At 42.4% G+C, this 23,807-nt stretch overlaps 1 protein-coding gene and 1 long non-coding RNA gene across 2 annotated transcripts in view; both read right to left on the reverse strand.

The window, feature by feature from the left end:
* Positions 1-361: 361 nt before the first annotated feature.
* LOC149467788 (uncharacterized) lies at positions 362-13,570 on the reverse strand. Its single transcript, XR_016311837.1, has 3 exons — positions 13,438-13,570; positions 7,036-7,246; positions 362-689 (listed from the first exon to the last, which is right to left on the reverse strand). It is a non-coding gene; the product is annotated as an uncharacterized LOC149467788 (long non-coding RNA).
* An 8,200-nt stretch (positions 13,571-21,770) lies between these two features.
* CRY1 (cryptochrome circadian regulator 1) overlaps positions 21,771-23,807 on the reverse strand; it is an 82,509-nt gene continuing 80,472 nt past the window's right edge. The window contains exon 14 of the mRNA XM_089671209.1: positions 21,771-22,112. The gene's annotated coding sequence lies outside the window, so the exon portion shown is untranslated. The remainder of the gene's footprint in view (positions 22,113-23,807) is intronic.

The raw sequence follows: 23,807 nt of genomic DNA on the forward strand, positions 1-23,807 counted from the left end.
GTGCAACAGAATCCACACACACAGGACACCCAACATTAGGCACACTGGTACTGACTAGTATTCCAGTGTTTCTCTTCTTCATTTTCTCTCCCTCTCTCAGTTAACGTGACCCCACTACTGATGGAGAGGGGCAGGGGAGGAGTAAACAAGGATGCTGTGCAGGCGCTCACCGTCCCCCTTATCAACTGATGACATCATTGGTTGTTAGGACGCTGGGGGCTAGAAGGTTGTAATTGTGAACAATGAAAACCTGTGGCTTTGTGTAACTAAAAGGCATGCTTTATCCACCTGATAGCTTGTATACAATTTTTAGGCATTTTGCCAAGGCACCCTTGAAGAAATACGAAGGCACCCCAGGCACTCTGGTTGGAAAAGGCTGCTCTAGGCACAATTTTCATTTAAATATATTCTTCAAATTGCTACAAACAATGAAAATCTGTGTTTGAGCAGGGAATACCTTTGCAAACCCCAATTTTACCTTGTAAAAGTAGCAGTGACATCATCTTAGCCAGTGCAGAGAGATCTCAGAGAGGGACCCAGCAGGCTCCACCCACTACAGGGAGAAACTACAGGAGGGGTGGAGACAAGACCGGACACCCTGCACAAGGAGAGAGAGCAGCAGGGATCGGTCTTTATTACTGGAAACTCCTGCACAGAGCGAATGTTTCACACTGGATTGCTGCACAGATCTGGAAGAAATACACAAAGCACACCAAGAATTAAGGAAGAATACACGTCTCTTGTATTTAGACAGTAATTGTTAATCTCACATTTAGCTGCAAGAGGTCTAAATAGACATGTAATGCTATCCTTACAATGAAAGTTCACCTTTCCACAAAAAAATAAAAAAGGTGAAATAACAAAATGTAAATGTGATTACCATGAAGACCCATGACCCTGGTAGAATACAAGGCAGCCTTTTTGTCGGCCAAATGATTCATTCATCCTCTCCATTTCTTGGCTATTTGTAACCTAAGAAACCATCATGAACTACATAAAGCAACTTGTTGGCAAATGGTTGCAATTCCTTGCATGATCGACTACTTTTAGACAAAGAAGAGATTTACTAAAGCACTAAGTCAACAAATATTATTATTATTATACAGGATTTATATAGACCAACAGTTTGCGCAATGCATTACAATATAAAGTATACAATATAAAGTATACAGTACAGTTACAATACATTTCAGTACAGAAGGAATAGGAGGGCCCTGCTCATGTGTGTATATGTGGAGGTTTCTACTAGCTGATTGTGGAATAAAGTGGCTGCAAAGTCATCATCCTGCCATAATCTGCTTTTTCCCCATGTTTTGCCTATACATATCACAGGGCTGGCTGTGCACACAGAGAAGTCAACTGCCAGGAGATCGATCCCAGGAAAGATCTGTCCCATTACCTAATCATTGCAGACCACAGTTCCAACCAACCGGGAACATCCCTCCCTCTGACAGCCAAGTGCTCTTTTTCCCGTGAGTCACACTAGGTAACTCTAAGTTTAGTGGCCAAAATTTCCAATGAAAGGTATTCTAGTATAGAGGCCTACAGGATACTGACCATGTCAGATGAGCGTGAAGGGGAAGCCTCGCTGACAGAATCAGGCTCAGAATACAAACCTGTAGATAGCAGCGGCACTCTGACAGATAGCTCAGACGATGGAGTAGAGGTCCCTACTAAGGACAGGCATACCCGACCCTGTTCCCAGGTTGCTGAGGTGTTACAAGTGCATGATGATTCCCATATGCAGCAGAGTGCCAGTACTAGTGCCGCTCTACATCTTGGTGAACTGGCAAGCACCAGCGGCCTAGTACATCCTGGTCTTTTTCATACCAGCACTGCAGTATCACTTGGTGACGTGACCAGTCCCATAAGTGCAGTACAAGCTGGTGTGGTGGCTAGCACAAGTACTGTCCCGCAACCACCAAAAATTCGAACACAGACCTGTAGAGCCCATAGTGTCCTTCCGGATGTGCTTGCAAATACTGATTGGTAGCCCACAAATTCTGCAACACCCGTACTTCCCCCATTCACTGCCCAACCCAGAATTCAGGGGGAAACAGCAAATTTAACTACTCCCCTTGATTTTATGGAGATATGAGAATATAATGTGATTTATGCACTTTGGGGTGATCCTGAATTTGACCAGCTCCACAAAATTCACACCCTCATAAATCACCTTAGCCACAAATTTGCAGACGTGTATACTCTCCAGCAAAATATCTGCATTGATGAGTCTCTCATTAATTTTTCTGGCCACCTTGCATTCAAACAATTTCTCCGCAGCAAGCGTGCCAGATATGGGGTCAAAATTAATAAGACCTGTGAGAGGACAATAGGCTATACATGTAATTTTCGTATTTACAAGGGAAATGATAGTCACGTGGAGCCCCAAGGATGCCCAGACTACATGGGGAGCAGTGGCAAGATAGTTTGGGACTTGGTATCACCCTTTTCCCATATGGGGAACCACTTGTACGTGGAAAATTTGTATACAAGTGTGCCACTATTTAGACATTTGTACAATCTTGGAATTGGCGCATGTGGCACACTGCAACCTAATCTCCGGGGCTTCCCCCAACGGCTTGAATCCCCCGTCTTAGAAAGGGGGAGAAGGCCTGCTTGAACAATGGTAACTTGCTCGCAGTGAAGCGGAAGGACAAACAGGATATTTTCATCCTGTCTTCCATTCACGCAGACACGACCATCCAAATTGCTGTGGCAGCTGGTGTTGTTGAGAAGCCCTCTGTGTTCACGACTATACCCTTAACATGGTTCAACAACCAGATGATGAAGCCGTACTTAGTTTCCCGTAAAGCAAGACGCTGGTACAAAAAAAGTGTCTGTATATTTATTTCAATTGGCAATGGAAAACGCTTTTGTGCTTTACAAAGCGACTGGAAGAAGTGGATCCAGGAGATCATCACTGCCCTTTTGTATCCAGAAGGTGCTATGGCCCAAACCCCTAACCCAGATGCAGTGAGCCGGCTGCATGAAAGACATTTTCCTGATGCCATTCCTGGAACCCCAACCCAAGTCACCCCAAAAAAGATGTGTCTGTAGCAGACATGGAATTAGGCTTGACACCCATGTTAGGTAGTCAGAAAAATGGCTATTGCATTTTGAGAGACCCGAATATCTGCTTGTTACAGTTTAAGCAATAAATGTAAAAAAAAAAAAAAAAAAAAACATACAAAAAAAAGCAAAAAAAAAAAATTACTTGTTTTATTGAGTTACTATTTTATTGTTAACCATTGAGGTTTTCTTTGCAGGAATGCCATTCAGCTGCAACACCTCTTTATTCTGACAGCAACAGGGTCTTGCTCTCAGAATATATGCAAGTATGTGCAGCGCTGTTGAATGAGATTTTTCATCCACAGTTAAAAAAGAACATATATGCTCAAGCATGGGGGCCTGGGGTGGATCGCCCCTATGCTACGGCATATATTTAACAAAAATGGTTTTTGGCAGAGATTTCTTCATCCACATCGATCAATGTGAATAGAGGAATCTGTTAGGTTCTTTTTTTTTTTCGTTCAGCTCACAGGGTGAACCAAAAAAAAAAAAAGAACATTTAATTCATGCCCACTATTAGAAGTGGGTGGATGCAGGGCGGTATATTCTAATGGTGGGCACACCACACACTTTTTCTGGCAGAGATTTCTTCTCTATTTTTTCATTCAGCCCACAAGCTGCACAAAAATAAAAACATAACATATATGCCGGACAAGGACGAGCGGCGTACTGGTACACCACTGCACTTTGCGTGGTAATACCAGGATGATGCCTGCAGAGGTGATCAAATACCACCAAAAGAAAGCTCTATTTGTGTGAGCAAAAGAACATAAATTTCATTTGGGTACAGCGCTGCATGACCGCGCAATTACCAGTCGAAATAGCAGAGCAGCAAAGAGCGAACAACGGCCTGGTCAGGGAGGGGGGGTAAATCCTCAGGAGGGCAAATGGTTAATCAGAGCGGTGGTGTCTGAGCCTGAGTGTGCTGGAGAGCCTCTATTAGAGCCATGTCCCAGACCTGGAGAGCCTCTACTACAGGAATACAGCGGCTGCAATGTCATCATCCTGCCACCTGCTGTTCCCATGTTATCTAATGCGGCTTCTACAGATCACAGGGCTGGCTGTGCACACAGACAAGTCAACTGCCAGGAGATCGATCCCAGTAGCCTAGGCCAGGGGTCTCCAAATTTTCTAAGCAAAGGGCCAGTTTACTGTCCTTCATGAATTAGGAGGGCTGGACTGTGGCCAACGTGAAACAAAAATTCCTTGGCATCGTTGGGAATAAACAATGCTCTATCATTGCTTTTAGTGGGAGGAATAGTGCCTCGTTGTTGGTATGAGTGTGAGAAATAGTGGCCCACTGATGGTGTCACTGGGAGGAAAGGTGCTCCATCACTGGTGTAAGTTGGAGGAAAATTGTCCCAAGGGTCAGATAAAGGCAAGCAAAGGGCTGTATCTAGCTCCTGGGCCACAGCTTGGAGACCACTGACCTAGGCGATTGGAGTAGACGTTCTCCATGAGGCTCTTCCTTCTTCCTTTCTATGGGCAAGACTTTGAATTAGATGCGATATTTGGTTGTAAGTATTGATGTATGCCGCTGACAATTGGCCGAAAATAGGGTTGTTGGCATTTTTCAGATAGAAGGAAAGGTGCCGATAACGATAATTGACTTCAATGTAACCCCCCCCTCTGACTTCAATGCAAAAACACCTCTATTAAAGTTTTTTTTTTATTTTATATATATTTTATTTTCTGTCCAATTTGTGTGTGTTACTTTCAATGAAAGTTATGTCACATTACTAGATTGCATTGGTTTTTGGCCAAATGCATGCTGAATTTTCGGTTTCGGTCCAGAATTTCCATTTTGGTGCACCACTAGTTGTAAGCCGTTCATCCATTCTACTGGAAAGAATTCCAAGCCGACCATCCATTCTACTGGAAAGGATTCCAAGCCATCGTCTGTCTGGCAACACTTACAGCAATATTAGACCTCCTGCCTTATGAGGTCTCAGGCTCTGGGAAGGATGTCCATGTGGTGGTGGTGGTTAGAGCACTGAGGCTGGTGGAGGAGTTCTCATAATTTGTGTGTCACAGCAGGAAGCATTCATTTTAGACTCTTATATGGACCTATTACTTTATATTTGTTATTGTTTTTGAATTATTTATATGCACAACAGTGCAACAGAATTTCTATATGAAAGTATTTGGAGTATCATAATAGTGTGAGTGCGTCTGTTTGTTTTCATTTCAACACTGAATTTATTTATTTATTTATTAATTGGGTTTGCACGAAGAGCAGTTTTTTTTCTAATTTTTGAACTTCAAGCTGAGCTCCAGTTGAACAAAAAAAAACAAAAAACAAACAAATAAAAGTCAGCAGCTACAAAAACTGTAACTGCTGACTTTTAATATACAGACACCTACCTGTCCCTCAGTCAAGGGGTGTCCTCACCAAGGGTGGTTTCACCAGATGTCTTCTCTCCCCATCGTCAACATCTTCAGTGTGGGCACCTGGCTGTGACAGCTTGCATCTTGCTTGAATTTGCTGTCAAATACGGGTACCCACTCACCCCCCCCCCCCCCCCACTCCCCAACGGTGCCAATCCTTAATGGGGAGCAGGGAACAAAGCCTTAAAGCGGAAATTCCCCTTTTGGGTGGAGCTCCACTTTAGTTTTTCATGTACTTTCCTTTAGTATGATACATGGATCAGGTGTTTAAAGTGGAGTTCTGGTCCTGGACTCTTCCCAAATAATAATAATATTAAAAAAAAAAAGAAAATTAAAAGTCAGCAGCTACAAATACTATACCTTCTGACTTTTAATATTAAGGCACTTACCTGTCCATGCATCCAGCAGTGTCCTCACCCCGAGCCGATTCTTTGATTGGCTGTCAGGGGTGGCACCGCCATCTTGACTAAGCGCAACCGGCGGTGAAGCCTTGCAGCTTCACCACCGGTTTCTTACTGAATATGCGCAAAGCGTGCTGCGCTATGTGAATGAGCCGCAGTGCTCTGGGACCTTGGAAGTGTCCCAAAGGGCTGTGTGAGGGCAACTAAGCCAGAAGTACCAAGTGTCAAAACCAGGTACCCGATTCCCCCCACTTTTGGGTGGAACGCTGCTTTAAGGGCTTCTCCACACCAGATGTATTGGAGCTGGGCTGACAGTTGAACACAGTCACAACACATAGAAAAGGCAAACTTTCTTGTCAGTGAGGTCAGTTCACCCACAGTGCTGCTATGAACAGTGACGCTTGTCGCAGCGTACACCACCACATCACAACACCGCTGCAGTGTACAGAACTGAATGAAATGTCACCTGTGACATTTCTATAAAGTCCTAACAAAACAAAAAGTAAGCAGTGCAATGTGCTGAAATTAACACATCGGTACTGTTCCTGTCAGTGCACGCTGGCAGTGTGAATGAACCCTATACTCTAGGCCAGGGTTTCTCAACCTTTTTTCAGTGAAGGCACCCATTAAAATTATGCACAACCTCAAGGCCCCCTATTCTACAATGTAAAAAAACAAAACAAATTGTTTTACACAGTGCAACAGAATCCACACACACAGGACACCCAACATTAGGCACACTGGTACTGACTAGTATTCCAGTGTTTCTCTTCTTCATTTTCTCTCCCTCTCTCAGTTAACGTGACCCCACTACTGATGGAGAGGGGCAGGGGAGGAGTAAACAAGGATGCTGTGCAGGCGCTCACCGTCCCCCTTATCAACTGATGACATCATTGGTTGTTAGGACGCTGGGGGCTAGAAGGTTGTAATTGTGAACAATGAAAACCTGTGGCTTTGTGTAACTAAAAGGCATGCTTTATCCACCTGATAGCTTGTATACAATTTTTAGGCATTTTGCCAAGGCACCCTTGAAGAAATACGAAGGCACCCCAGGCACTCTGGTTGGAAAAGGCTGCTCTAGGCACAATTTTCATTTAAATATATTCTTCAAATTGCTACAAACAATGAAAATCTGTGTTTGAGCAGGGAATACCTTTGCAAACCCCAATTTTACCTTGTAAAAGTAGCAGTGACATCATCTTAGCCAGTGCAGAGAGATCTCAGAGAGGGACCCAGCAGGCTCCACCCACTACAGGGAGAAACTACAGGAGGGGTGGAGACAAGACCGGACACCCTGCACAAGGAGAGAGAGCAGCAGGGATCGGTCTTTATTACTGGAAACTCCTGCACAGAGCGAATGTTTCACACTGGATTGCTGCACAGATCTGGAAGAAATACACAAAGCACACCAAGAATTAAGGAAGAATACACGTCTCTTGTATTTAGACAGTAATTGTTAATCTCACATTTAGCTGCAAGAGGTCTAAATAGACATGTAATGCTATCCTTACAATGAAAGTTCACCTTTCCACAAAAAAATAAAAAAGGTGAAATAACAAAATGTAAATGTGATTACCATGAAGACCCATGACCCTGGTAGAATACAAGGCAGCCTTTTTGTCGGCCAAATGATTCATTCATCCTCTCCATTTCTTGGCTATTTGTAACCTAAGAAACCATCATGAACTACATAAAGCAACTTGTTGGCAAATGGTTGCAATTCCTTGCATGATCGACTACTTTTAGACAAAGAAGAGATTTACTAAAGCACTAAGTCAACAAATATTATTATTATTATACAGGATTTATATAGACCAACAGTTTGCGCAACGCATTACAATATAAAGTATACAATATAAAGTATACAGTACAGTTACAATACATTTCAGTACAGAAGGAATAGGAGGGCCCTGCTCATGTGTGTATATGTGGAGGTTTCTACTAGCTGATTGTGGAATAAAGTGGCTGCAAAGTCATCATCCTGCCATAATCTGCTTTTTCCCCATGTTTTGCCTATACATATCACAGGGCTGGCTGTGCACACAGAGAAGTCAACTGCCAGGAGATCGATCCCAGGAAAGATCTGTCCCATTACCTAATCATTGCAGACCACAGTTCCAACCAACCGGGAACATCCCTCCCTCTGACATCCAAGTGCTCTTTTTCCCGTGAGTCACACTAGGTAACTCTAAGTTTAGTGGCCAAAATTTCCAATGAAAGGTATTCTAGTATAGAGGCCTACAGGATACTGACCATGTCAGATGAGCGTGAAGGGGAAGCCTCGCTGACAGAATCAGGCTCAGAATACAAACCTGTAGATAGCAGCGGCACTCTGACAGATAGCTCAGACGATGGAGTAGAGGTCCCTACTAAGGACAGGCATACCCGACCCTGTTCCTAGGTTGCTGAGGTGTTACAAGTGCATGATGATTCCCATATGCAGCAGAGTGCCAGTACTAGTGCCGCTCTACATCTTGGTGAACTGGCAAGCACCAGCGGCCTAGTACATCCTGGTCTTTTTCATACCAGCACTGCAGTATCACTTGGTGACGTGACCAGTCCCATAAGTGCAGTACAAGCTGGTGTGGTGGCTAGTACAAGTACTGTCCCGCAACCACCAAAAATTCGAACACAGACCTGTAGAGCCCATAGTGTCCTTCCGGATGTGCTTGCAAATACTGATTGGTAGCCCACAAATTCTGCAACACCCGTACTTCCCCCATTCACTGCCCAACCCAGAATTCAGGGGGAAACAGCAAATTTAACTACTCCCCTTGATTTTATGGAGATATGAGAATATAATGTGATTTATGCACTTTGAGGTGATCCTGAATTTGACCAGCTCCACAAAATTCACACCCTCATAAATCACCTTAGCCACAAATTTGCAGACGTGTATACTCTCCAGCAAAATATCTGCATTGATGAGTCTCTCATTAATTTTTCTGGCCACCTTGCATTCAAACAATTTCTCCCCAGCAAGCGTGCCAGATATGGGGTCAAAATTAATAAGACCTGTGAGAGGACAACAGGCTATACATGTAATTTTCGTATTTACAAGGGAAATGATAGTCACGTGGAGCCCCAAGGATGCCCAGACTACATGGGGAGCAGTGGCAAGATAGTTTGGGACTTGGTATCACCCTTTTCCCATATGGGGAACCACTTGTACGTGGAAAATTTGTATACAAGTGTGCCACTATTTAGACATTTGTACAATCTTGGAATTGGCGCATGTGGCACACTGCAACCTAATCTCCGGGGCTTCCCCCAACGGCTTGAATCCCCCGTCTTAGAAAGGGGGAGAAGGCCTGCTTGAACAATGGTAACTTGCTCGCAGTGAAGCGGAAGGACAAACAGGATATTTTCATCCTGTCTTCCATTCACGCAGACACGACCACCCAAATTGCTATGGTAGCTGGTGTTGTTGAGAAGCCCTCTGTGTTCACGACTATACCCTTAACATGGTTCAACAACCAGATGATGAAGCCGTACTTAGTTTCCCGTAAAGCAAGACGCTGGTACAAAAAAAGGGTCTGTATATTTATTTCAATTGGCAATGGAAAACGCTTTTGTGCTTTACAAAGCGACTGGAAGAAGTGGATCCAGGAGATCATCACTGCCCTTTTGTATCCAGAAGGTGCTATAGCCCAAACCCCTAACCCAGATGCAGTGAGCCGGCTGCATGAGAGACATTTTCCTGATGCCATTCCTGGAACCCCAACCCAAGTCACCCCAAAAAAGATGTGTCTGTAGCAGACATGGAATTAGGCTTGACACCCATGTTAGGTAGTCAGAAAAATGGCTATTGCATTTTGAGAGACCCGAATATCTGCTTGTTACAGTTTAAAAAATAAATGTAAAAAAAAAACAAAAAAACATACAAAATAAAAAAGCAAAAAAAATAAATAAATTACTTGTTTTATTGAGTTACTATTTTATTGTTAACCATTGAGGTTTTCTTTGCAGGAATGCCATTCAGCTGCAACACCTCTTTATTCTGACAGCAACAGGGTCTTGCTCTCAGAATATATGCAAGTATGTGCAGCGCTGTTGAATGAGATTTTTCATCCACAGTTAAAAAAGAACATATATGCTCAAGCATGGGGGCCTGGGGTGGATCACCCCTATGCTACGGCATATATTTTAAAAAATTGTTTTTGGCAGAGATTTCTTCATCCACATCGATCGATGTGAATAGAGGAATCTGTTAGGTTCAGAGGCTGAACCAAAAAAAAAAGAAAATTTAATTTATGCCCACTATTAGAAGTGGGTGGATGCAGGGCGGTATATTCTAATGGTGGGCACACCACACACTTTTTCTGGCAGAGATTTCTTCTCTATTTTTTCATTCAGCCCACAAGCTGCACAAAAATAAAAACATAACATATATGCCCGACAAGGACGAGTGGCGTACTGGTACACCACTGCACTTTGCACTTTTCCTGGTTTTGTTTTTTTCAGCTGGTGCGTGGCTTTCATGTAAAAGCAATCCTAGTGGCTAAGTACCCAAAGGATTGCTTTCATAAGCAGCGGGAAAAGATGCCTCCCTCCATGACTTTCTTGGGCAGTCCCGTGCCATTGGGGAACTTGAGAATGCAGCTGGCATTTCCGCCAACTGATCATAAAGCTGATTGGAGACCGGAATGGCACCAAGCATCTCTATAGTCTAAGAAAGCGGAAGCTACAAACATTTCTTCCCTTCGGTGTCACCAGATATAAACAGCGCCATGTTTAAATTGGGAAAGCATGTGATCACACCGGTCTTGGTGAGATCAGATGATTTAAGGGCAGAGGAGATATCTATAGTCTAAGAGACCCCAGATTTCTCAGAAAGGAATACCTGTCAATGCCTATTGTTATCACAGGGGATTATTTACATTCCCTGCAATAACAATAACATTTAAAAAAAAAAAAAAAAAAAAAAAAGGAAGAAGGGCAGTAGTTCTAGCAGTAGACCATCTGAGTAAATCTAAAATGGTAGCCTGTAAAGGCTTTTAAAGCGTCACCTATGGATATTGAAAATGGATGTAGTTTGTCACAGTTACATGGGGTGTGCGCGGTTTTAAAGCATGTCATGTTTAGTATGCATTTACTCTGCATACCATCATCTTTTACAGTTTACCAAACAATTGGCCAATATATTGTTGTTGAGTATTAAAATTTTAAAAAGTGCATTTGTTTAAAAAAAATTAGCATTTTAAAAATCGCTATACAAGTACTATGTGACATAGAAAAATTGTAACACCCACCATTTTATTCTCTAGAGCGTCTTTAAAAAAAAAAAAAAAAAAAATTATATTATATATATATATAATGTTTGGGGGTTCAAAGCAATTTTCTAGCAACTATACTGAGTTTTCATGTGAACAAAAAGTGTCAGAAAAGGGGCTTAGTCTTCAAGTGGTTAGAAGAGTGCGTGATGTGTGGTATTTATTATTATACAGGATTTATATAGCACCAACAGTTTGTGCAGCACTTTACAAAATGAAGGTAGACAATACAGTTACAATACAATTTGGTACAAGAGGAAACAGAGGGCCATGCCAAGATAATACCCCCCCATGACCCCTTTGTGGAAAGTAGACACCCCAAACTATTTGCAGAGAACCATGTTGAGTCAATAGAAGAATGTATTTTTTACGACAGGTTTTTGGATAATGGCAAATATTTTTTAAGTTGTCACTTAAATGATATATTGCTCACATATGCCATGGGTATATATATGTAATTCACCCCAAAATATATTCTGCTACTTCTCTCGAGTATGGGGGTACCACATGTGAGAGACTTTTTGGCAGTCTAGCCACATACAGGACCCCAAAATCCAATTCAGACTTTTAAAGGGCTTTATTTCCTCATTACACTTCCTCACTACCTATCACAGTTTCGGAGGCCCTGAAATGCCAGAAGAGTACAAAACCCCCCAAATGACCCCTTTTCGTAAAGTAGACACCCCAAGGAATTTGATAAGAGACATGGTGAGCATTTTGCAGATCTCATTTGTTGCCACAAATCTGTGGAAAATGAAGAAAGCAAAAACATTTTTCTTTTCTTTTTATATTTTTCAAACCCTTGCAAGAAAAAATGAGATCTGCAAAATGCTCACCATGCATCCTATTAAATTCCTTGGGGTGTCTACTTTCCAAAAATGGGTCATTTGTGGGGGGTTGTGTTATCCTGGCATTTCAGGGCCTCCGAAACTGTGATGATAGGTAGTGAGGAAGTGAAATGAGAAAGTTACGCACCTTCAGGCTTTCAAAGTGGTCATTGGATTTCAGGCTCCTGTATGTGGATAGGCTGCCAAAAAGTCTCACACATGTGGTGTCCCCACACTCGGTAGAAGTAGAAGAATATATCTTAGGGTGTAATTCTACGTATACCCATGGCTTGTGTGAGCAATAAATCATTTAAGTGACAACTTTGTGTGAAAAAAAAAAAAAAAATTGTCATTTTCCAAAAACATGTGGAAAAAAAAAAAAAAAAAGAATCTTCCATGGACTCAATGCGCCTCTCAGCTTAGCTTAGGTAAACTTAAGATAGCTTAGGTATTATCTGAAAAGGGGTCATTTGGGGTGTTTGTACTGCTCTGGCATTTTAGTAGCTCAAGAAATGTGATAGCAATCAGAAAGTAAAAGCTGTGTAAATTCCAATATATACACATAGTTTGTAAACGCTGTAACTTTTACATAAACCAATCAATATACACTTAATGGGATCTTTTTTTACCAAAAGACATGTAGCAGAATACATTTTGGCCTAAATTACTACATTTGAGTTTACTATATATTTTCTATAACCAAAAGTAAAAAAATTTTTTTTTTTCAAAAAGTCAGTCTTTTTTTGTTTATAGCACAAAAAATAACCCACAGAGGTGATCAAATAGCACCAAAAGAAAGCTCTATTTGTGTGAGCAAAAGAACATAAATTTCATTTGGGTACAGCGCTGCATGACCGCGCAATTACCAGTCGAAATAGCAGAGCAACAAAGAGCCAACAACGGCCTGGTCAGGGAGGGGGGGCAAATCAGAGCGGTGGTGTCTGAGCCTGAGTGTGCTAGAGAGCCTGTACTAGAGCCATGCTTCAGACCTGGAGAGCCTCTACTACAGGAATACAGCGGCTGCAATATCATCATCCTGCCACCTGCTGTTCCCATGTTATCTAATGCGGCTTCTACAGATCACAGGGCTGGCTGTGCAAACAGACAAGTCAACTGCCAGGAGATCGATCCCAGGAAAGATCTGTCGCATCACCCAATCATTGCACACCACAGCTCCAACCAACCGGGAACATCCGTCCCGGCCTACTCACTGCTCTCTCTAACCGCGCTCACCGATTGGCAGTCTGGGTCCGAGTTTACTGACAGCCCAGTCCAGAACTGACAGGGGGGCGGTCCCAGTAACTACCCCACCGATCTCCGGAGGGGGGCGGTCCCAGTAATATCCCCACCAATCTCCAGACGGAGCGGTCCTAGTAACAACCCCATCCCACCAACCAACAAGGGGGCGGTCCCAGTAACTAACCCACCCAGACCCCGCCGATCATATATAATAATTTAAAATTATAATTCTCCTACCTCATTCGCAAACATGTCGCTGGTTCCACCTACTTCCGCAGGCTCCATAATCCATTGGTTGGCCAGTCTGCTACTCCGCAGCTCTGAACTGATGTTGACCCCAGCAGCACCTCCTTCAGACTAAGCAGCAGTAGCTGGTTGCTAAGCAATGCGCTAGCTCCTCCCACTTCCAGGCAGGAGGCTCCTCCCACTTCCGGTCAGGAGGCCCCTCCCACTTCCGGCCCTGAGTCTCCTCTCATCTTGCCGCTACAAAGGTTTGGCCGCAGAATGGAGCTTGTTAACAAACAAGCAGAGGCTTGTGTCGAGCTCCACTCGACAGGAAACAAGTGACCTCCACTCCAAATTTTTTAAAGTTCATTTAAAAAAAAAAAAAAATTGGTGGAATGGAGGTCACGTTTCCTGTTGGAGGTGGAGCTCCAGTCCACAGCCAGATCCCCCTCAGCTGCTCAGTGTAGTGTAAGGAGGATCATTCTGGCTGCCACATAGGGAGGGGGGTTACTGCCTGTGAGGAGTACAGCTGGCTTTACTGGCTGTCAGAACACTTGCATAGTGACTGCATCTGATTGGATGCAATTGCTCTTTGGTCAACAATTGTGTAATATGCTTCTTTACCAAATGTGACTTGAACAAGTGATTTCTGTCAGATGGAGCAGTGTCAGCGGGTCTTTACACTGCGTGATTACAGCTGTGCCTGCCATCATTTCTCCAACATTCAGCAGTGTATGGCCAGCTTATGAATAACATAGGAAGGGTGAGACCTCCATGTTGGAATGACATCGTCCAGTTTTCTATCTGGTTAAACGTTTGTGGACGCCTGACTGTCACACCTATATAATCTTGTTGAATATCCCATTCCAAAGCCATAGGTATGAACAGCCCCCTGCTGCTATAAAAAGCCTTCATCCTTCTGGAGAGTTTTTCCACAAGACTTTGAAGTGTATCTGTGGTCATTCATGGCAGATGCATTTGTGGGGTCAGGTACTGATGATGGACGAGAAGACCTGACTCAAGACTGGCATTTGAATTCATCCCACGTGTGTTCTGTAGGATGGAAGTCAAGACTCTGTGCAGGCCTCTTGAGTTCCTCAACACCAGTGATGATCTTAGGCATGTTTGAATGAGAATCTGAACACGGGTGTGCGAGCCCACCAGTGAACTGTCACCTGTACAGGTCAATCATCTGGTGCATGGGGCATTCTCTGCATTATCTGAACCCATGCATGCGAGCCCCCCATGAGCTGTCACCTGTACAGGTCAATCATCTGGTGATGGGGCATTCTCTGCATTATATGAACCCATGCATGCGAGCCCACCATGAGTTGCCACCTGTACAGGTCACTCATCTGGTGATGGGGCATTATCTGAACCCGTGCGAGCCCACCATGAGCTGTTACCTGTACAGGTCAATCATCTGGTGATGCGGCATTCTCTGCATTATCTGAGCCCATGCACGCGAGCCCACCATGAGCTGTCACCTGTACAGGTCAATCATCTGGTGATGGGGCATTCTCTGCATTATCTGAACCCATGCATGCGAGCCCACCATGAGCTGTCACCTGTACAGGTCAATCATCTGGTGATGGGGCATTCGCTGCATTATCTGAACCTGTGTGAGCCCACCATGAGCTGTCACCTGTACAGGTCAATCATCTGGTGATGGGGCATTTTCTGCATTATCTGAACCCCTGCATGCGAGCCCACCATGAGCTGTCACCTGTACAGGTCAATCATCTGGTGATGGGGCATTCCCTGCCCCACAGCCACACGTATACACGCCTGGTCCACTGTAGAAAAATGTTTGTTTAAAACTGCTACCTTGAAAGCGGCATATAAAAGTACTCCTGCAGTGGTATTGGGTCCCAGCCTGAATTGCCCAGGGTAATCCTAGTTCCAGTGACCGCTGCTTTCAGGGTTGTGGTATTCATGGGGATGTATTACATACTTTTGGTCTCGAGTCTTTGGCCTGTTGCACACTAGGTTTTATTTGAATATCTGGAAAGAAGCCAAACGTCCTTTACTTCACTGCCCTGGCCTCTGTGCCTATCAGCAAAAGTTGGCATCCTATCTTATTTTTATCAGCCAAGAGAACGATCGCTCAGGCCTGGTTCACAAAGGCATAACAAGTTGCACCCCATTTGCAGCAATGGAACGCTTCAAATCACTGTGATTCACGTTGCAGCATCTTTGAAAAAGGTTCCTGCACTAATTCTGTGCAACTTGCTTTGACATCTCTGAAATGAAGTCACAGATGTCAGCAAATCGCACTGATAGTCAGCTTTGATGTCACGCTGACGTAGTGCGACTTCAAAGTCACACAGGTGTGAGCCAGGACTGAAAACACAAAAACGTATAAATATACAAACGCCAAATCCAAAATGTTGAGACAGTTTAAAATCTAAATAAAAACAAAAATGCAATGATTTGCAAATCTCATAATCCAATATTTTATTCACAATAGAAAAACATAACAAATGTTTAAACTGAGACAATGTGCCATTTTAAGAAAAAAATAAGGTAATTTTGAAATTGATGGGGGCACTTACATGTTGTGAACAGTGTTATCCCAGCCACATGTATATACTGTAATGTCATGTGTGAATAAACAATTATATGAAAGAAAGAAAAAAAAAAAACACATTTATAAGTGAGTGTTAGCCAGTAAATCTTGAACTCTTTTCTTTAGTTGAGATTAAGCAAAGCATACACCATTAAGTGTTTTTATATAACAGAAGCATAATGTAGAACTGGGTACTAGTAAATTATGTAACAAAGTTTTGCAATGCCTCCTACAAGGCACTTTAGATTGTTGTGGGATAACAGAGCAAAGCTGAAAACCAATTACACATAACAGGCCATTAACTACTCCACTAACAATAATAGCTCATATAATGTGCACTTTTCCTAATCTTAGCAAGACGCTCATGAAGTTTAATATGACAATTAGTGGACTTTACCTTTTTTTTAAAAAAAAAATACACAGGATAGCTACAAAAATGTTAATTATAATGATCATAGATACATGTGGAGGCTTTTTTTAATGGGCCCGCCCACCCAAAACTGATTTCCTATCATGATGTCACCGCGGCTCAGCCATTCAAGCATCCGCAAAACTGGAAAGACAACCTGGCAAATATGGAAGCCTCTGCAGTGATGACAGCATGTCACTGAAGAACTTTGTTTGAAGGCAAGTCTTTCAGGATGCCTTTACAGTGTTACTAAACCAACAACAGTAAAATCAGTCTGTATATGCAGTAAAACATGCTTGTTATACTCACTGTGGAACCTAAGGGGTTAATCCTTTGCATTATGTAAAAAGGCTGTTTGATCGGTCTTCTCTGTCCCTCCTCTTGTTCAAATGTCCACCATATAAGACAGGCTGAACCAGTAGCCACATGCACATGATCAGTTTAGTGTGTATTGTTAGAGGTTTTTGGTTTTTTTTTCTTGGGAAAGTGCATGTGATCAGCACAGGGCCAACCAGCACTATCCAGACAGAGGGTCAGGGTTTTTGCATCCTCCTAGAAGCTTTAAACAGTGCTCTGCTGAAGTCACAAGACTGCTCTAACTGCTGAAGAGAAAAGGTATTTAGCAGTTTATATTTACTAAAATATTTGCATTTCCATGTTGTGTGTACTGTGGGAGACCAGATATAGTGAATGCAGGGTCCTGGGTTTAGTTGCACTTTAAAGTCTTTCAAGCCTTTACCTTGCAGTGAAAGTGTTTTTTTTTTCTTTTTTTGTTATTGCTCCACATTTACTACCACTTTAACCAAACCTGCCAATTTCAACAGTGGAAGTAAAAAAAACACAGCACACAAGCTTTGTGAATCAAATTTTTATTAGAAGGGTTTGTTTTTTTATTACTTGAAAAATCAAAAAGGCATTGGGTGTAACAAAGTAAAAGGACAAAACAGGAACCTGACAGTAGTACAGCAATTAAGGAATTGGCATGCATGCAATATACACAGCGGTGGATCTGACCAGAAGAAAAAAAAAAAAACTGGACATGGGATGAAATGAGCCAGAATGGTGAGAAGCACGCTACTATGTGATTCAGGCCACTCTGGCCAAGGAACACAAAACCCATTTGTGCAACCTCTGTTTCTTAAAACTGCTGTGCAGTCACATGCCTTCCAACAATTGTACTGCAGAGCAGTGTATTCCGGGAGATGTCACTTCACCACAGCTAGAAACTACAAAGGATATTTTCCAGCATTTTGCTGTGCACTTTTAAGAGGCTATACACACAAAAAAAAAAAAAATACACCCCATTTGCTTTGAAGCTAAGCACTTGAGATTTTTTTTTTTTCTAAAAACACAACCAGTTAAAATGTTTTCCTTTCTACTTTCCTGGAAATAACAGTTCAGGCAGGGCCTAGTAATGCTGTTAGTGGGGGCTTAACTCTTTAAATGAACATTAAAGTCTTTATATAAACAGGCAGGCAGAAATGGCTTAAGGGTTAACAAATGCACTCACTTTATTATTGTATCATTATTAATATAAAAAGGGACAGGTTCTCTTTAACAAAGTAGCATTTTCTGCGCCAAAATATTCTGGGAATTCATTTGCAATCAGGTCTTTGCACTAGTGGTTCTGTTGCTGCAGACAATTCACCAAAGAGCAGATTATGACCAACACACCAAAATTTATATTCACACAGGTGACTAGCACAGGATAGAATGACAGCAGCTGGAAATTGATGATTCTTGTGGCTGTTTCAGCCATCTGTGAGATGCTAGCTGCAGCCACCAAACCCTGTACACTTCAATGACAGGTTGGCGGTGGCTGCAGCTGTCCACACAGCCAGCGTTTACCTATGATGAACACTGTTGGATGCACAAAGTGCACCCAGCAGTGATAACTACAGGTAATCGGTGGCTGAGTGGACAATCACAGATAGCTGACCTGTGGCCACCGCTGACCTGTCATTGAAGTATACAGTGCTTGGCTGCCACAACTCACAGTTGGATGAAGCAGATTCCTGCAGCTGTCATTCGCACCAGTGCTAGTCACCTTTGTGAATGTTGTCTAAGGCGTGAATTCTGCCTGAGAAAAAGGTCACAGCAGCCCTGGAACTTCACTGTTTTTTGGTGGCAAATAAAACATTTTCGACAACTCACACATTTGATATGCTGGTGATAATCTGCTGTTCAGACTACACACTTGACAGCAATACCAAACATTTCACCTTTGCTCTCAATAATATTTTGGTCAAATGCTGTATATGTAGTGTGCTTGATCACATAAATATAGGGATTGCTAGTGTGACATGGACCTAAAAAGGCTGAGTCTGCCATATGATTTCAAGTCAATTGCCATAATAACACCGCCTAATATAAAATGCCCAGCAGAGTTTTTTGTTTAACTAAGGTGATCCAGAGTTGCTAAGTGGTTAGCAATTTCACCTGGCAGCACAAGGGTTGTCGGTTCAAGTCCCAGCCCCACCACTACCTACTTTAGTTTGCATATTCTCCCTGTGACTATGTGGGTATCCTCTAGGTACTCCAGTTTCCTCCCACACTCCAAAGACATGCTGGTAGGTTAATTGGCATCTGTATAAATTTGCCCTAGTGTATGAATGTAAGTTAGGGACCTTAGATTGTAAGCTACGAGGGCAGGGACTGATGTGAATGTACAATATATATGTAAAGTGATGCGTAAAATTGACGGTGCTATACAAGTACCTGTAATAAATAAATATTTTAGATGCCTAAAAGTGCTTTGCAAAGTTCTTTAATGCCTGTGGGAAAATATCCAGTTGCTTTTCTCTAAATTAGACTAACTTCTGGGACAGAAAGGGAACAGAACTACAAAACACAGTAAATAAACCAAAACATGGCCTCTTCAGTAACGTCGAGTTGTGAAAACAGCCAAGTATTGTCATTCTGGTGTCAGGAAAGAGTTTGTATACAGCACAGCATCCAGAATCTCGCGTTTAATATAAATAGCAGTTCCCTTTCCGAAACGCTGAGGGTTACTTCACAAAACACATTGGCTTTCATAAATATCCCCATTTTGAGCAAAAAATACATAATCAGCCATAATACATACATTAGACTTTCACATGGGGGCTAAGGTGTCCTAACCAATCATAAATGATCAATAAAACTCATCATAAATGATGGAAATACAAATTCTGGTAAACCACAGTAAAAATGTATCATATATTAACATAATAAAAACAAAATAAAAAGGTATTTTATTCCTTATTTAAAATGTACAAAAATTAAACATGAGAATGGTATACTATTAACCATTTCTTCCAAGAACGCTGCCACTTTTTCTCCAAAACCCCCTGTAAATGATAAAGGCGCTATAGTTGCCTTCTAGTCAGCCTGTTGAAATGCCGCTGCTTTGCTCCTCAAACAGCTGCAGCTGGTATTCCAGACTTCCGGGTGTGCAGAAAAACTACACTTGCTGCACACTGGTGCTATAGGTAACTATAGTACTCTATCATTTACAAGGTGTTGAAGTTAAAAATGACCTTGTGTTGATAGGATCAAGTTAAACAGCTTTTGTCAAAGGAATGACGCAAGACATGTGGAAATAGGCAAAATAAGTAGGGTTTATATCACATGCCAGTGTTATTCAAACTAAGCTGCAAAATGCCTATGCAGAAGTGAATTTCAGTGAAAGCAGCATGTGAGAACTGATTAGACGCTAAGATGTATGCAGCTGAAGTTCTGTGCAAATCTTTAAACTTTTGCAAGGAAAGTAGACGTGTCCTGCCTTCTTCATGCAAGTTGTTTAATGTGATGGTGGCTTAATAGACCAAAAGGAATGTGTGCAGAAAACCTTAACTTTTACACAAAAAAAAATAAAAAATGTCAAAATTTGCATAGAACTTTAGCTGCCTAAAAACTGGATCTGCTGATCCTTGTGATATACTGTTTTCACTAAAGGTAAACTCCTGCTCAGTGTGAATGAGTCAGGTTTCTGACAGGTTCACTTTCAATTATAAATTTAGTCTATTACAGGAATGGTGCCAGAAAGCAAGTAGATTCAAAATAAAAGATCACACAATCTTTGCTATTTGTTATAAGACAAAAATGGTGTTCAATTGAACTGAATGGATAACTGTTAAAGCACGTTTCTCTTAAGGACAATGTGGTAATTTATTCCCCAGGAACAGTTCAGGGTATATTTGTTATACAAAGAGACTAACATATATAAAATTGGGAAACATTGCACAGATCTGAGTTATGTAGTGAAATACACTTCCCCAATTTTTGGTGTTATAAATCAGAAAAATGCACTGAAGTGGGGTACGTGCTGAAAAACGCCATTCACATATAAATACAAATAGAAGTATTGTACTTGCCCAAGCAATGTAATTCTGTTCAGCGACTTTTGTGATTCTCATACTGCTGCCAAACAATATAGCTAGAGAGTGAAGCCCACCATTCACTGTTGCAACTACCAGATACAAAACCACCACCTCTAGTTTTTGAAAGGCTGATGGTTCAGGTTGCCGCTCCTTCATAGAGGAATGAAAAAGCTGCAGATAAGCTTGTTATCAGCCTGCTCATCACCATACAAGTCTCCACATGGGTGCTCCTATAGATAAGTCAGACATTTGCTATTAGTGACTACTCCAACATCCACCTCTCTTTGCCATGTATGACTATGCTGACCACTCCCACCCCCCCTGCCTTTCCCGTGAATGGCCACTCCCACACCCCCCCTGCCTTTCCCGTGAATGGCCACTCCCACATCCCCCCCGCCTTTCCCGTGAATGGCCACTCCCACATCCCCCCGCCTTTCCCGTGAATGGCCACTCCCACATCCCCCCGCCTTTCCCGTGAATGGCCATTCCCACATCCCCCCCGCCTTTCCCGTGAATGGCCATTCCCACATCCCCCCCGCCTTTCCCGTGAATGGCCATTCCCACATCCACCCCCGCCTTTACCGTGAATGGCCATTCCCACATCCCCCCCCCCGCCTTTCCCGTGAATGGCCATTCCACATCCCCGCTGCCTTTCCCGAGAATGGCCATTCCCACATCCCCCCTGCCTTTCCCGAGAATGGCCATTCCCACATCCCCCTGCCTTTCCTGTGAATGGCCACTCCCACATCCCCCTGCCTTTCCTGTGAATGGCCACTCTCACATCCTCCTACCTTTCCCGTGAATGACCACTGCAACAGCAAGCTGCTCTTGCTGTGGGATTGGTCCTGCTTCCACCTCCTGCTACTGGATCCATGAGCAAAATGGCTGCTTTAGCTGTGATCAAAAGAGGAGATGTTTAAAATAACTGGACTATAACCAGAAGGCCTCCAAACCAGAAAATGATTGCAAATAAACAGGGAAAAGGAATTACAGTGACTCCAAAATCAGACTTTCTTGCCATACAGAATTTATCAAAAATATATTGAGCAGTCTATATCTAGTTCAGATATTCATATTTACACATTGGTAAAGCGTCAACAAATACTTACAGAAATATGTACAAAATAATAGGGAATAAAACGGCTTACTGAAATATTTAAAAAAGTAAAAATAGAAATGCAGCGATAAATTAAGCTTTCACAAACTGATAAGCTTACAACAGTCCACAACCGCTCTGAGGAAAATGCTGCTCTCACATTTATTTTTGCTTTTCTTCTTTTTTTAGTATTTACACAGTAAACTCCAATACTGAGAAAGTTATCATTTGCAGGTAGGTGAATTCCATAATCTGCATAAGGAAAAAAAATAAAAAGGAAAAGATTGTTAATAAATGGCATTAACAGGAAAAAAAACAGAAAAAATACTTTCAAACACTTAAAATGGCTGCAGCTGCCAATTTTCCAAGCTTCTGATACCACGTCAAATTCAGGTACTTACAGATCTAAATCTCCTAAAGAACCAGCCTCTTGTAGTCCTTTCACAGTACAACTTAGGCTGGGAGTCTTAGACTGGTCAATCAATTGCAATGCAGGAACATGCAGAAAGGATGATGACATATAAGCTCCTCCATATGCGGCTTCTCAGGACTGGATGAGAAGCAGCAGAAATCCTTTGCTAAGTTAAACAAGCCTCCCATTATTCTACTAAAGAAAAGCAGGTTTTTTTCTCTGCGTCGCTGTTGGAGACCTCCTTTGACTTTCTGTCTGCAGGATAGGATATGACGGTAAGCTCTAAGGGACCGTTTACACTTTGGATTGTGGAGGTGTAAAATCCCATGGCTGAGACGCTTTTTATTTTTTTTTACCACCCCTCAATTACCCCCCTCTTTTGCTGCAGAGGCAGCAGTGTACACGTTGTGACCGTGATGCTTTATTCACGGCCACTGCAGAAATTAATCTCCTTGTTGCAACTGCATAGAACTGGCGCAGTTGTCTGGTATTTAGGGGATTAGAGCAGGCAGCGAGGAGGCGATACAACTCTCTCATCCTCTCTGAAGAGCGATTTGCGTTTGTATAACTCTTCAGAGAGCAAAGCAGGTGTAAACAAGCCCTAAAAGGAACCATAGCAGCAGAAACCAGATAAGAGGTTTGTAACCTGTCCTGTACATACACTTAGAGGATAGATTCACCTATTATAACATGTTACACCCATATTCAGGGTGTAACATGTTGTGAATGGACTGGCCCCCACTCCCCCACTTTGACAGCAAGCAAGGGATCTTCTCTCCCCGCTATCAAAATTTAAAAAAATGTGGCCATGCAGGGCTCCACCGCCCAGCCGCGTCACTCATTCACAGTCTTCTGTGAATGAGAAAACTACATGTCCCGACAGCTTTTGCAACTGTTGGTTTGTAGTTCTCAATGAACTACCACGTCACTGTGAGTGCTGTGGTAGTTGATTAATTCTTCCAGTCAGCTTATCTGCTAGCCTGTAAATCCCGCATGGGCAAGTTGAAATACTGACAGGTCTGCAGGAGTCCTGCAGGGCACCAGCGATCTGTTGATTGCTGGTGCAATGCATTTATTTTTTGTTTTGGGAGCCTATAAAGCAATTTTTTTTACCTGCAAAAAAATATGCATTTATTATTTTTTGTCAAAAGATGAACTTATCCCTTTAAAAAATGAAATAAAAACACAGGTGTTTCTCATTGCAACCTGTATCCAGCATTATCTGCACTACTACTGCAGCTGGAATCTGAGAGCTTTCTGTAGAAAACTTAGAATTAATCTGCAGTCAGCTACAGTCATTAGAATAGCTAATAGTGCAGTATCGCCAAGGTAGTGATGGAAAGTGTATGCATTAATGGCTGTAGGAAGGAAGATGCATCTCATACCTAATCTATGAAATTGTTTCCCATAGAGAATTAACAGTGAAATTGTCAACAGCTCCACATTTTCTTCACTTTTCATATACCAGCTCCATAGCATTATTACCATTTATAATCTCCAAGGATGAAAGATGACCAGGAGCAAAATATAATTTC

Source organism: Staurois parvus, unplaced genomic scaffold (genome assembly GCF_062004578.1).
Source record: "Staurois parvus isolate SC_StPar_1 unplaced genomic scaffold, SC_StPar_1.0 ptg000101l, whole genome shotgun sequence".
NCBI lineage: Eukaryota > Metazoa > Chordata > Amphibia > Anura > Ranidae > Staurois > Staurois parvus.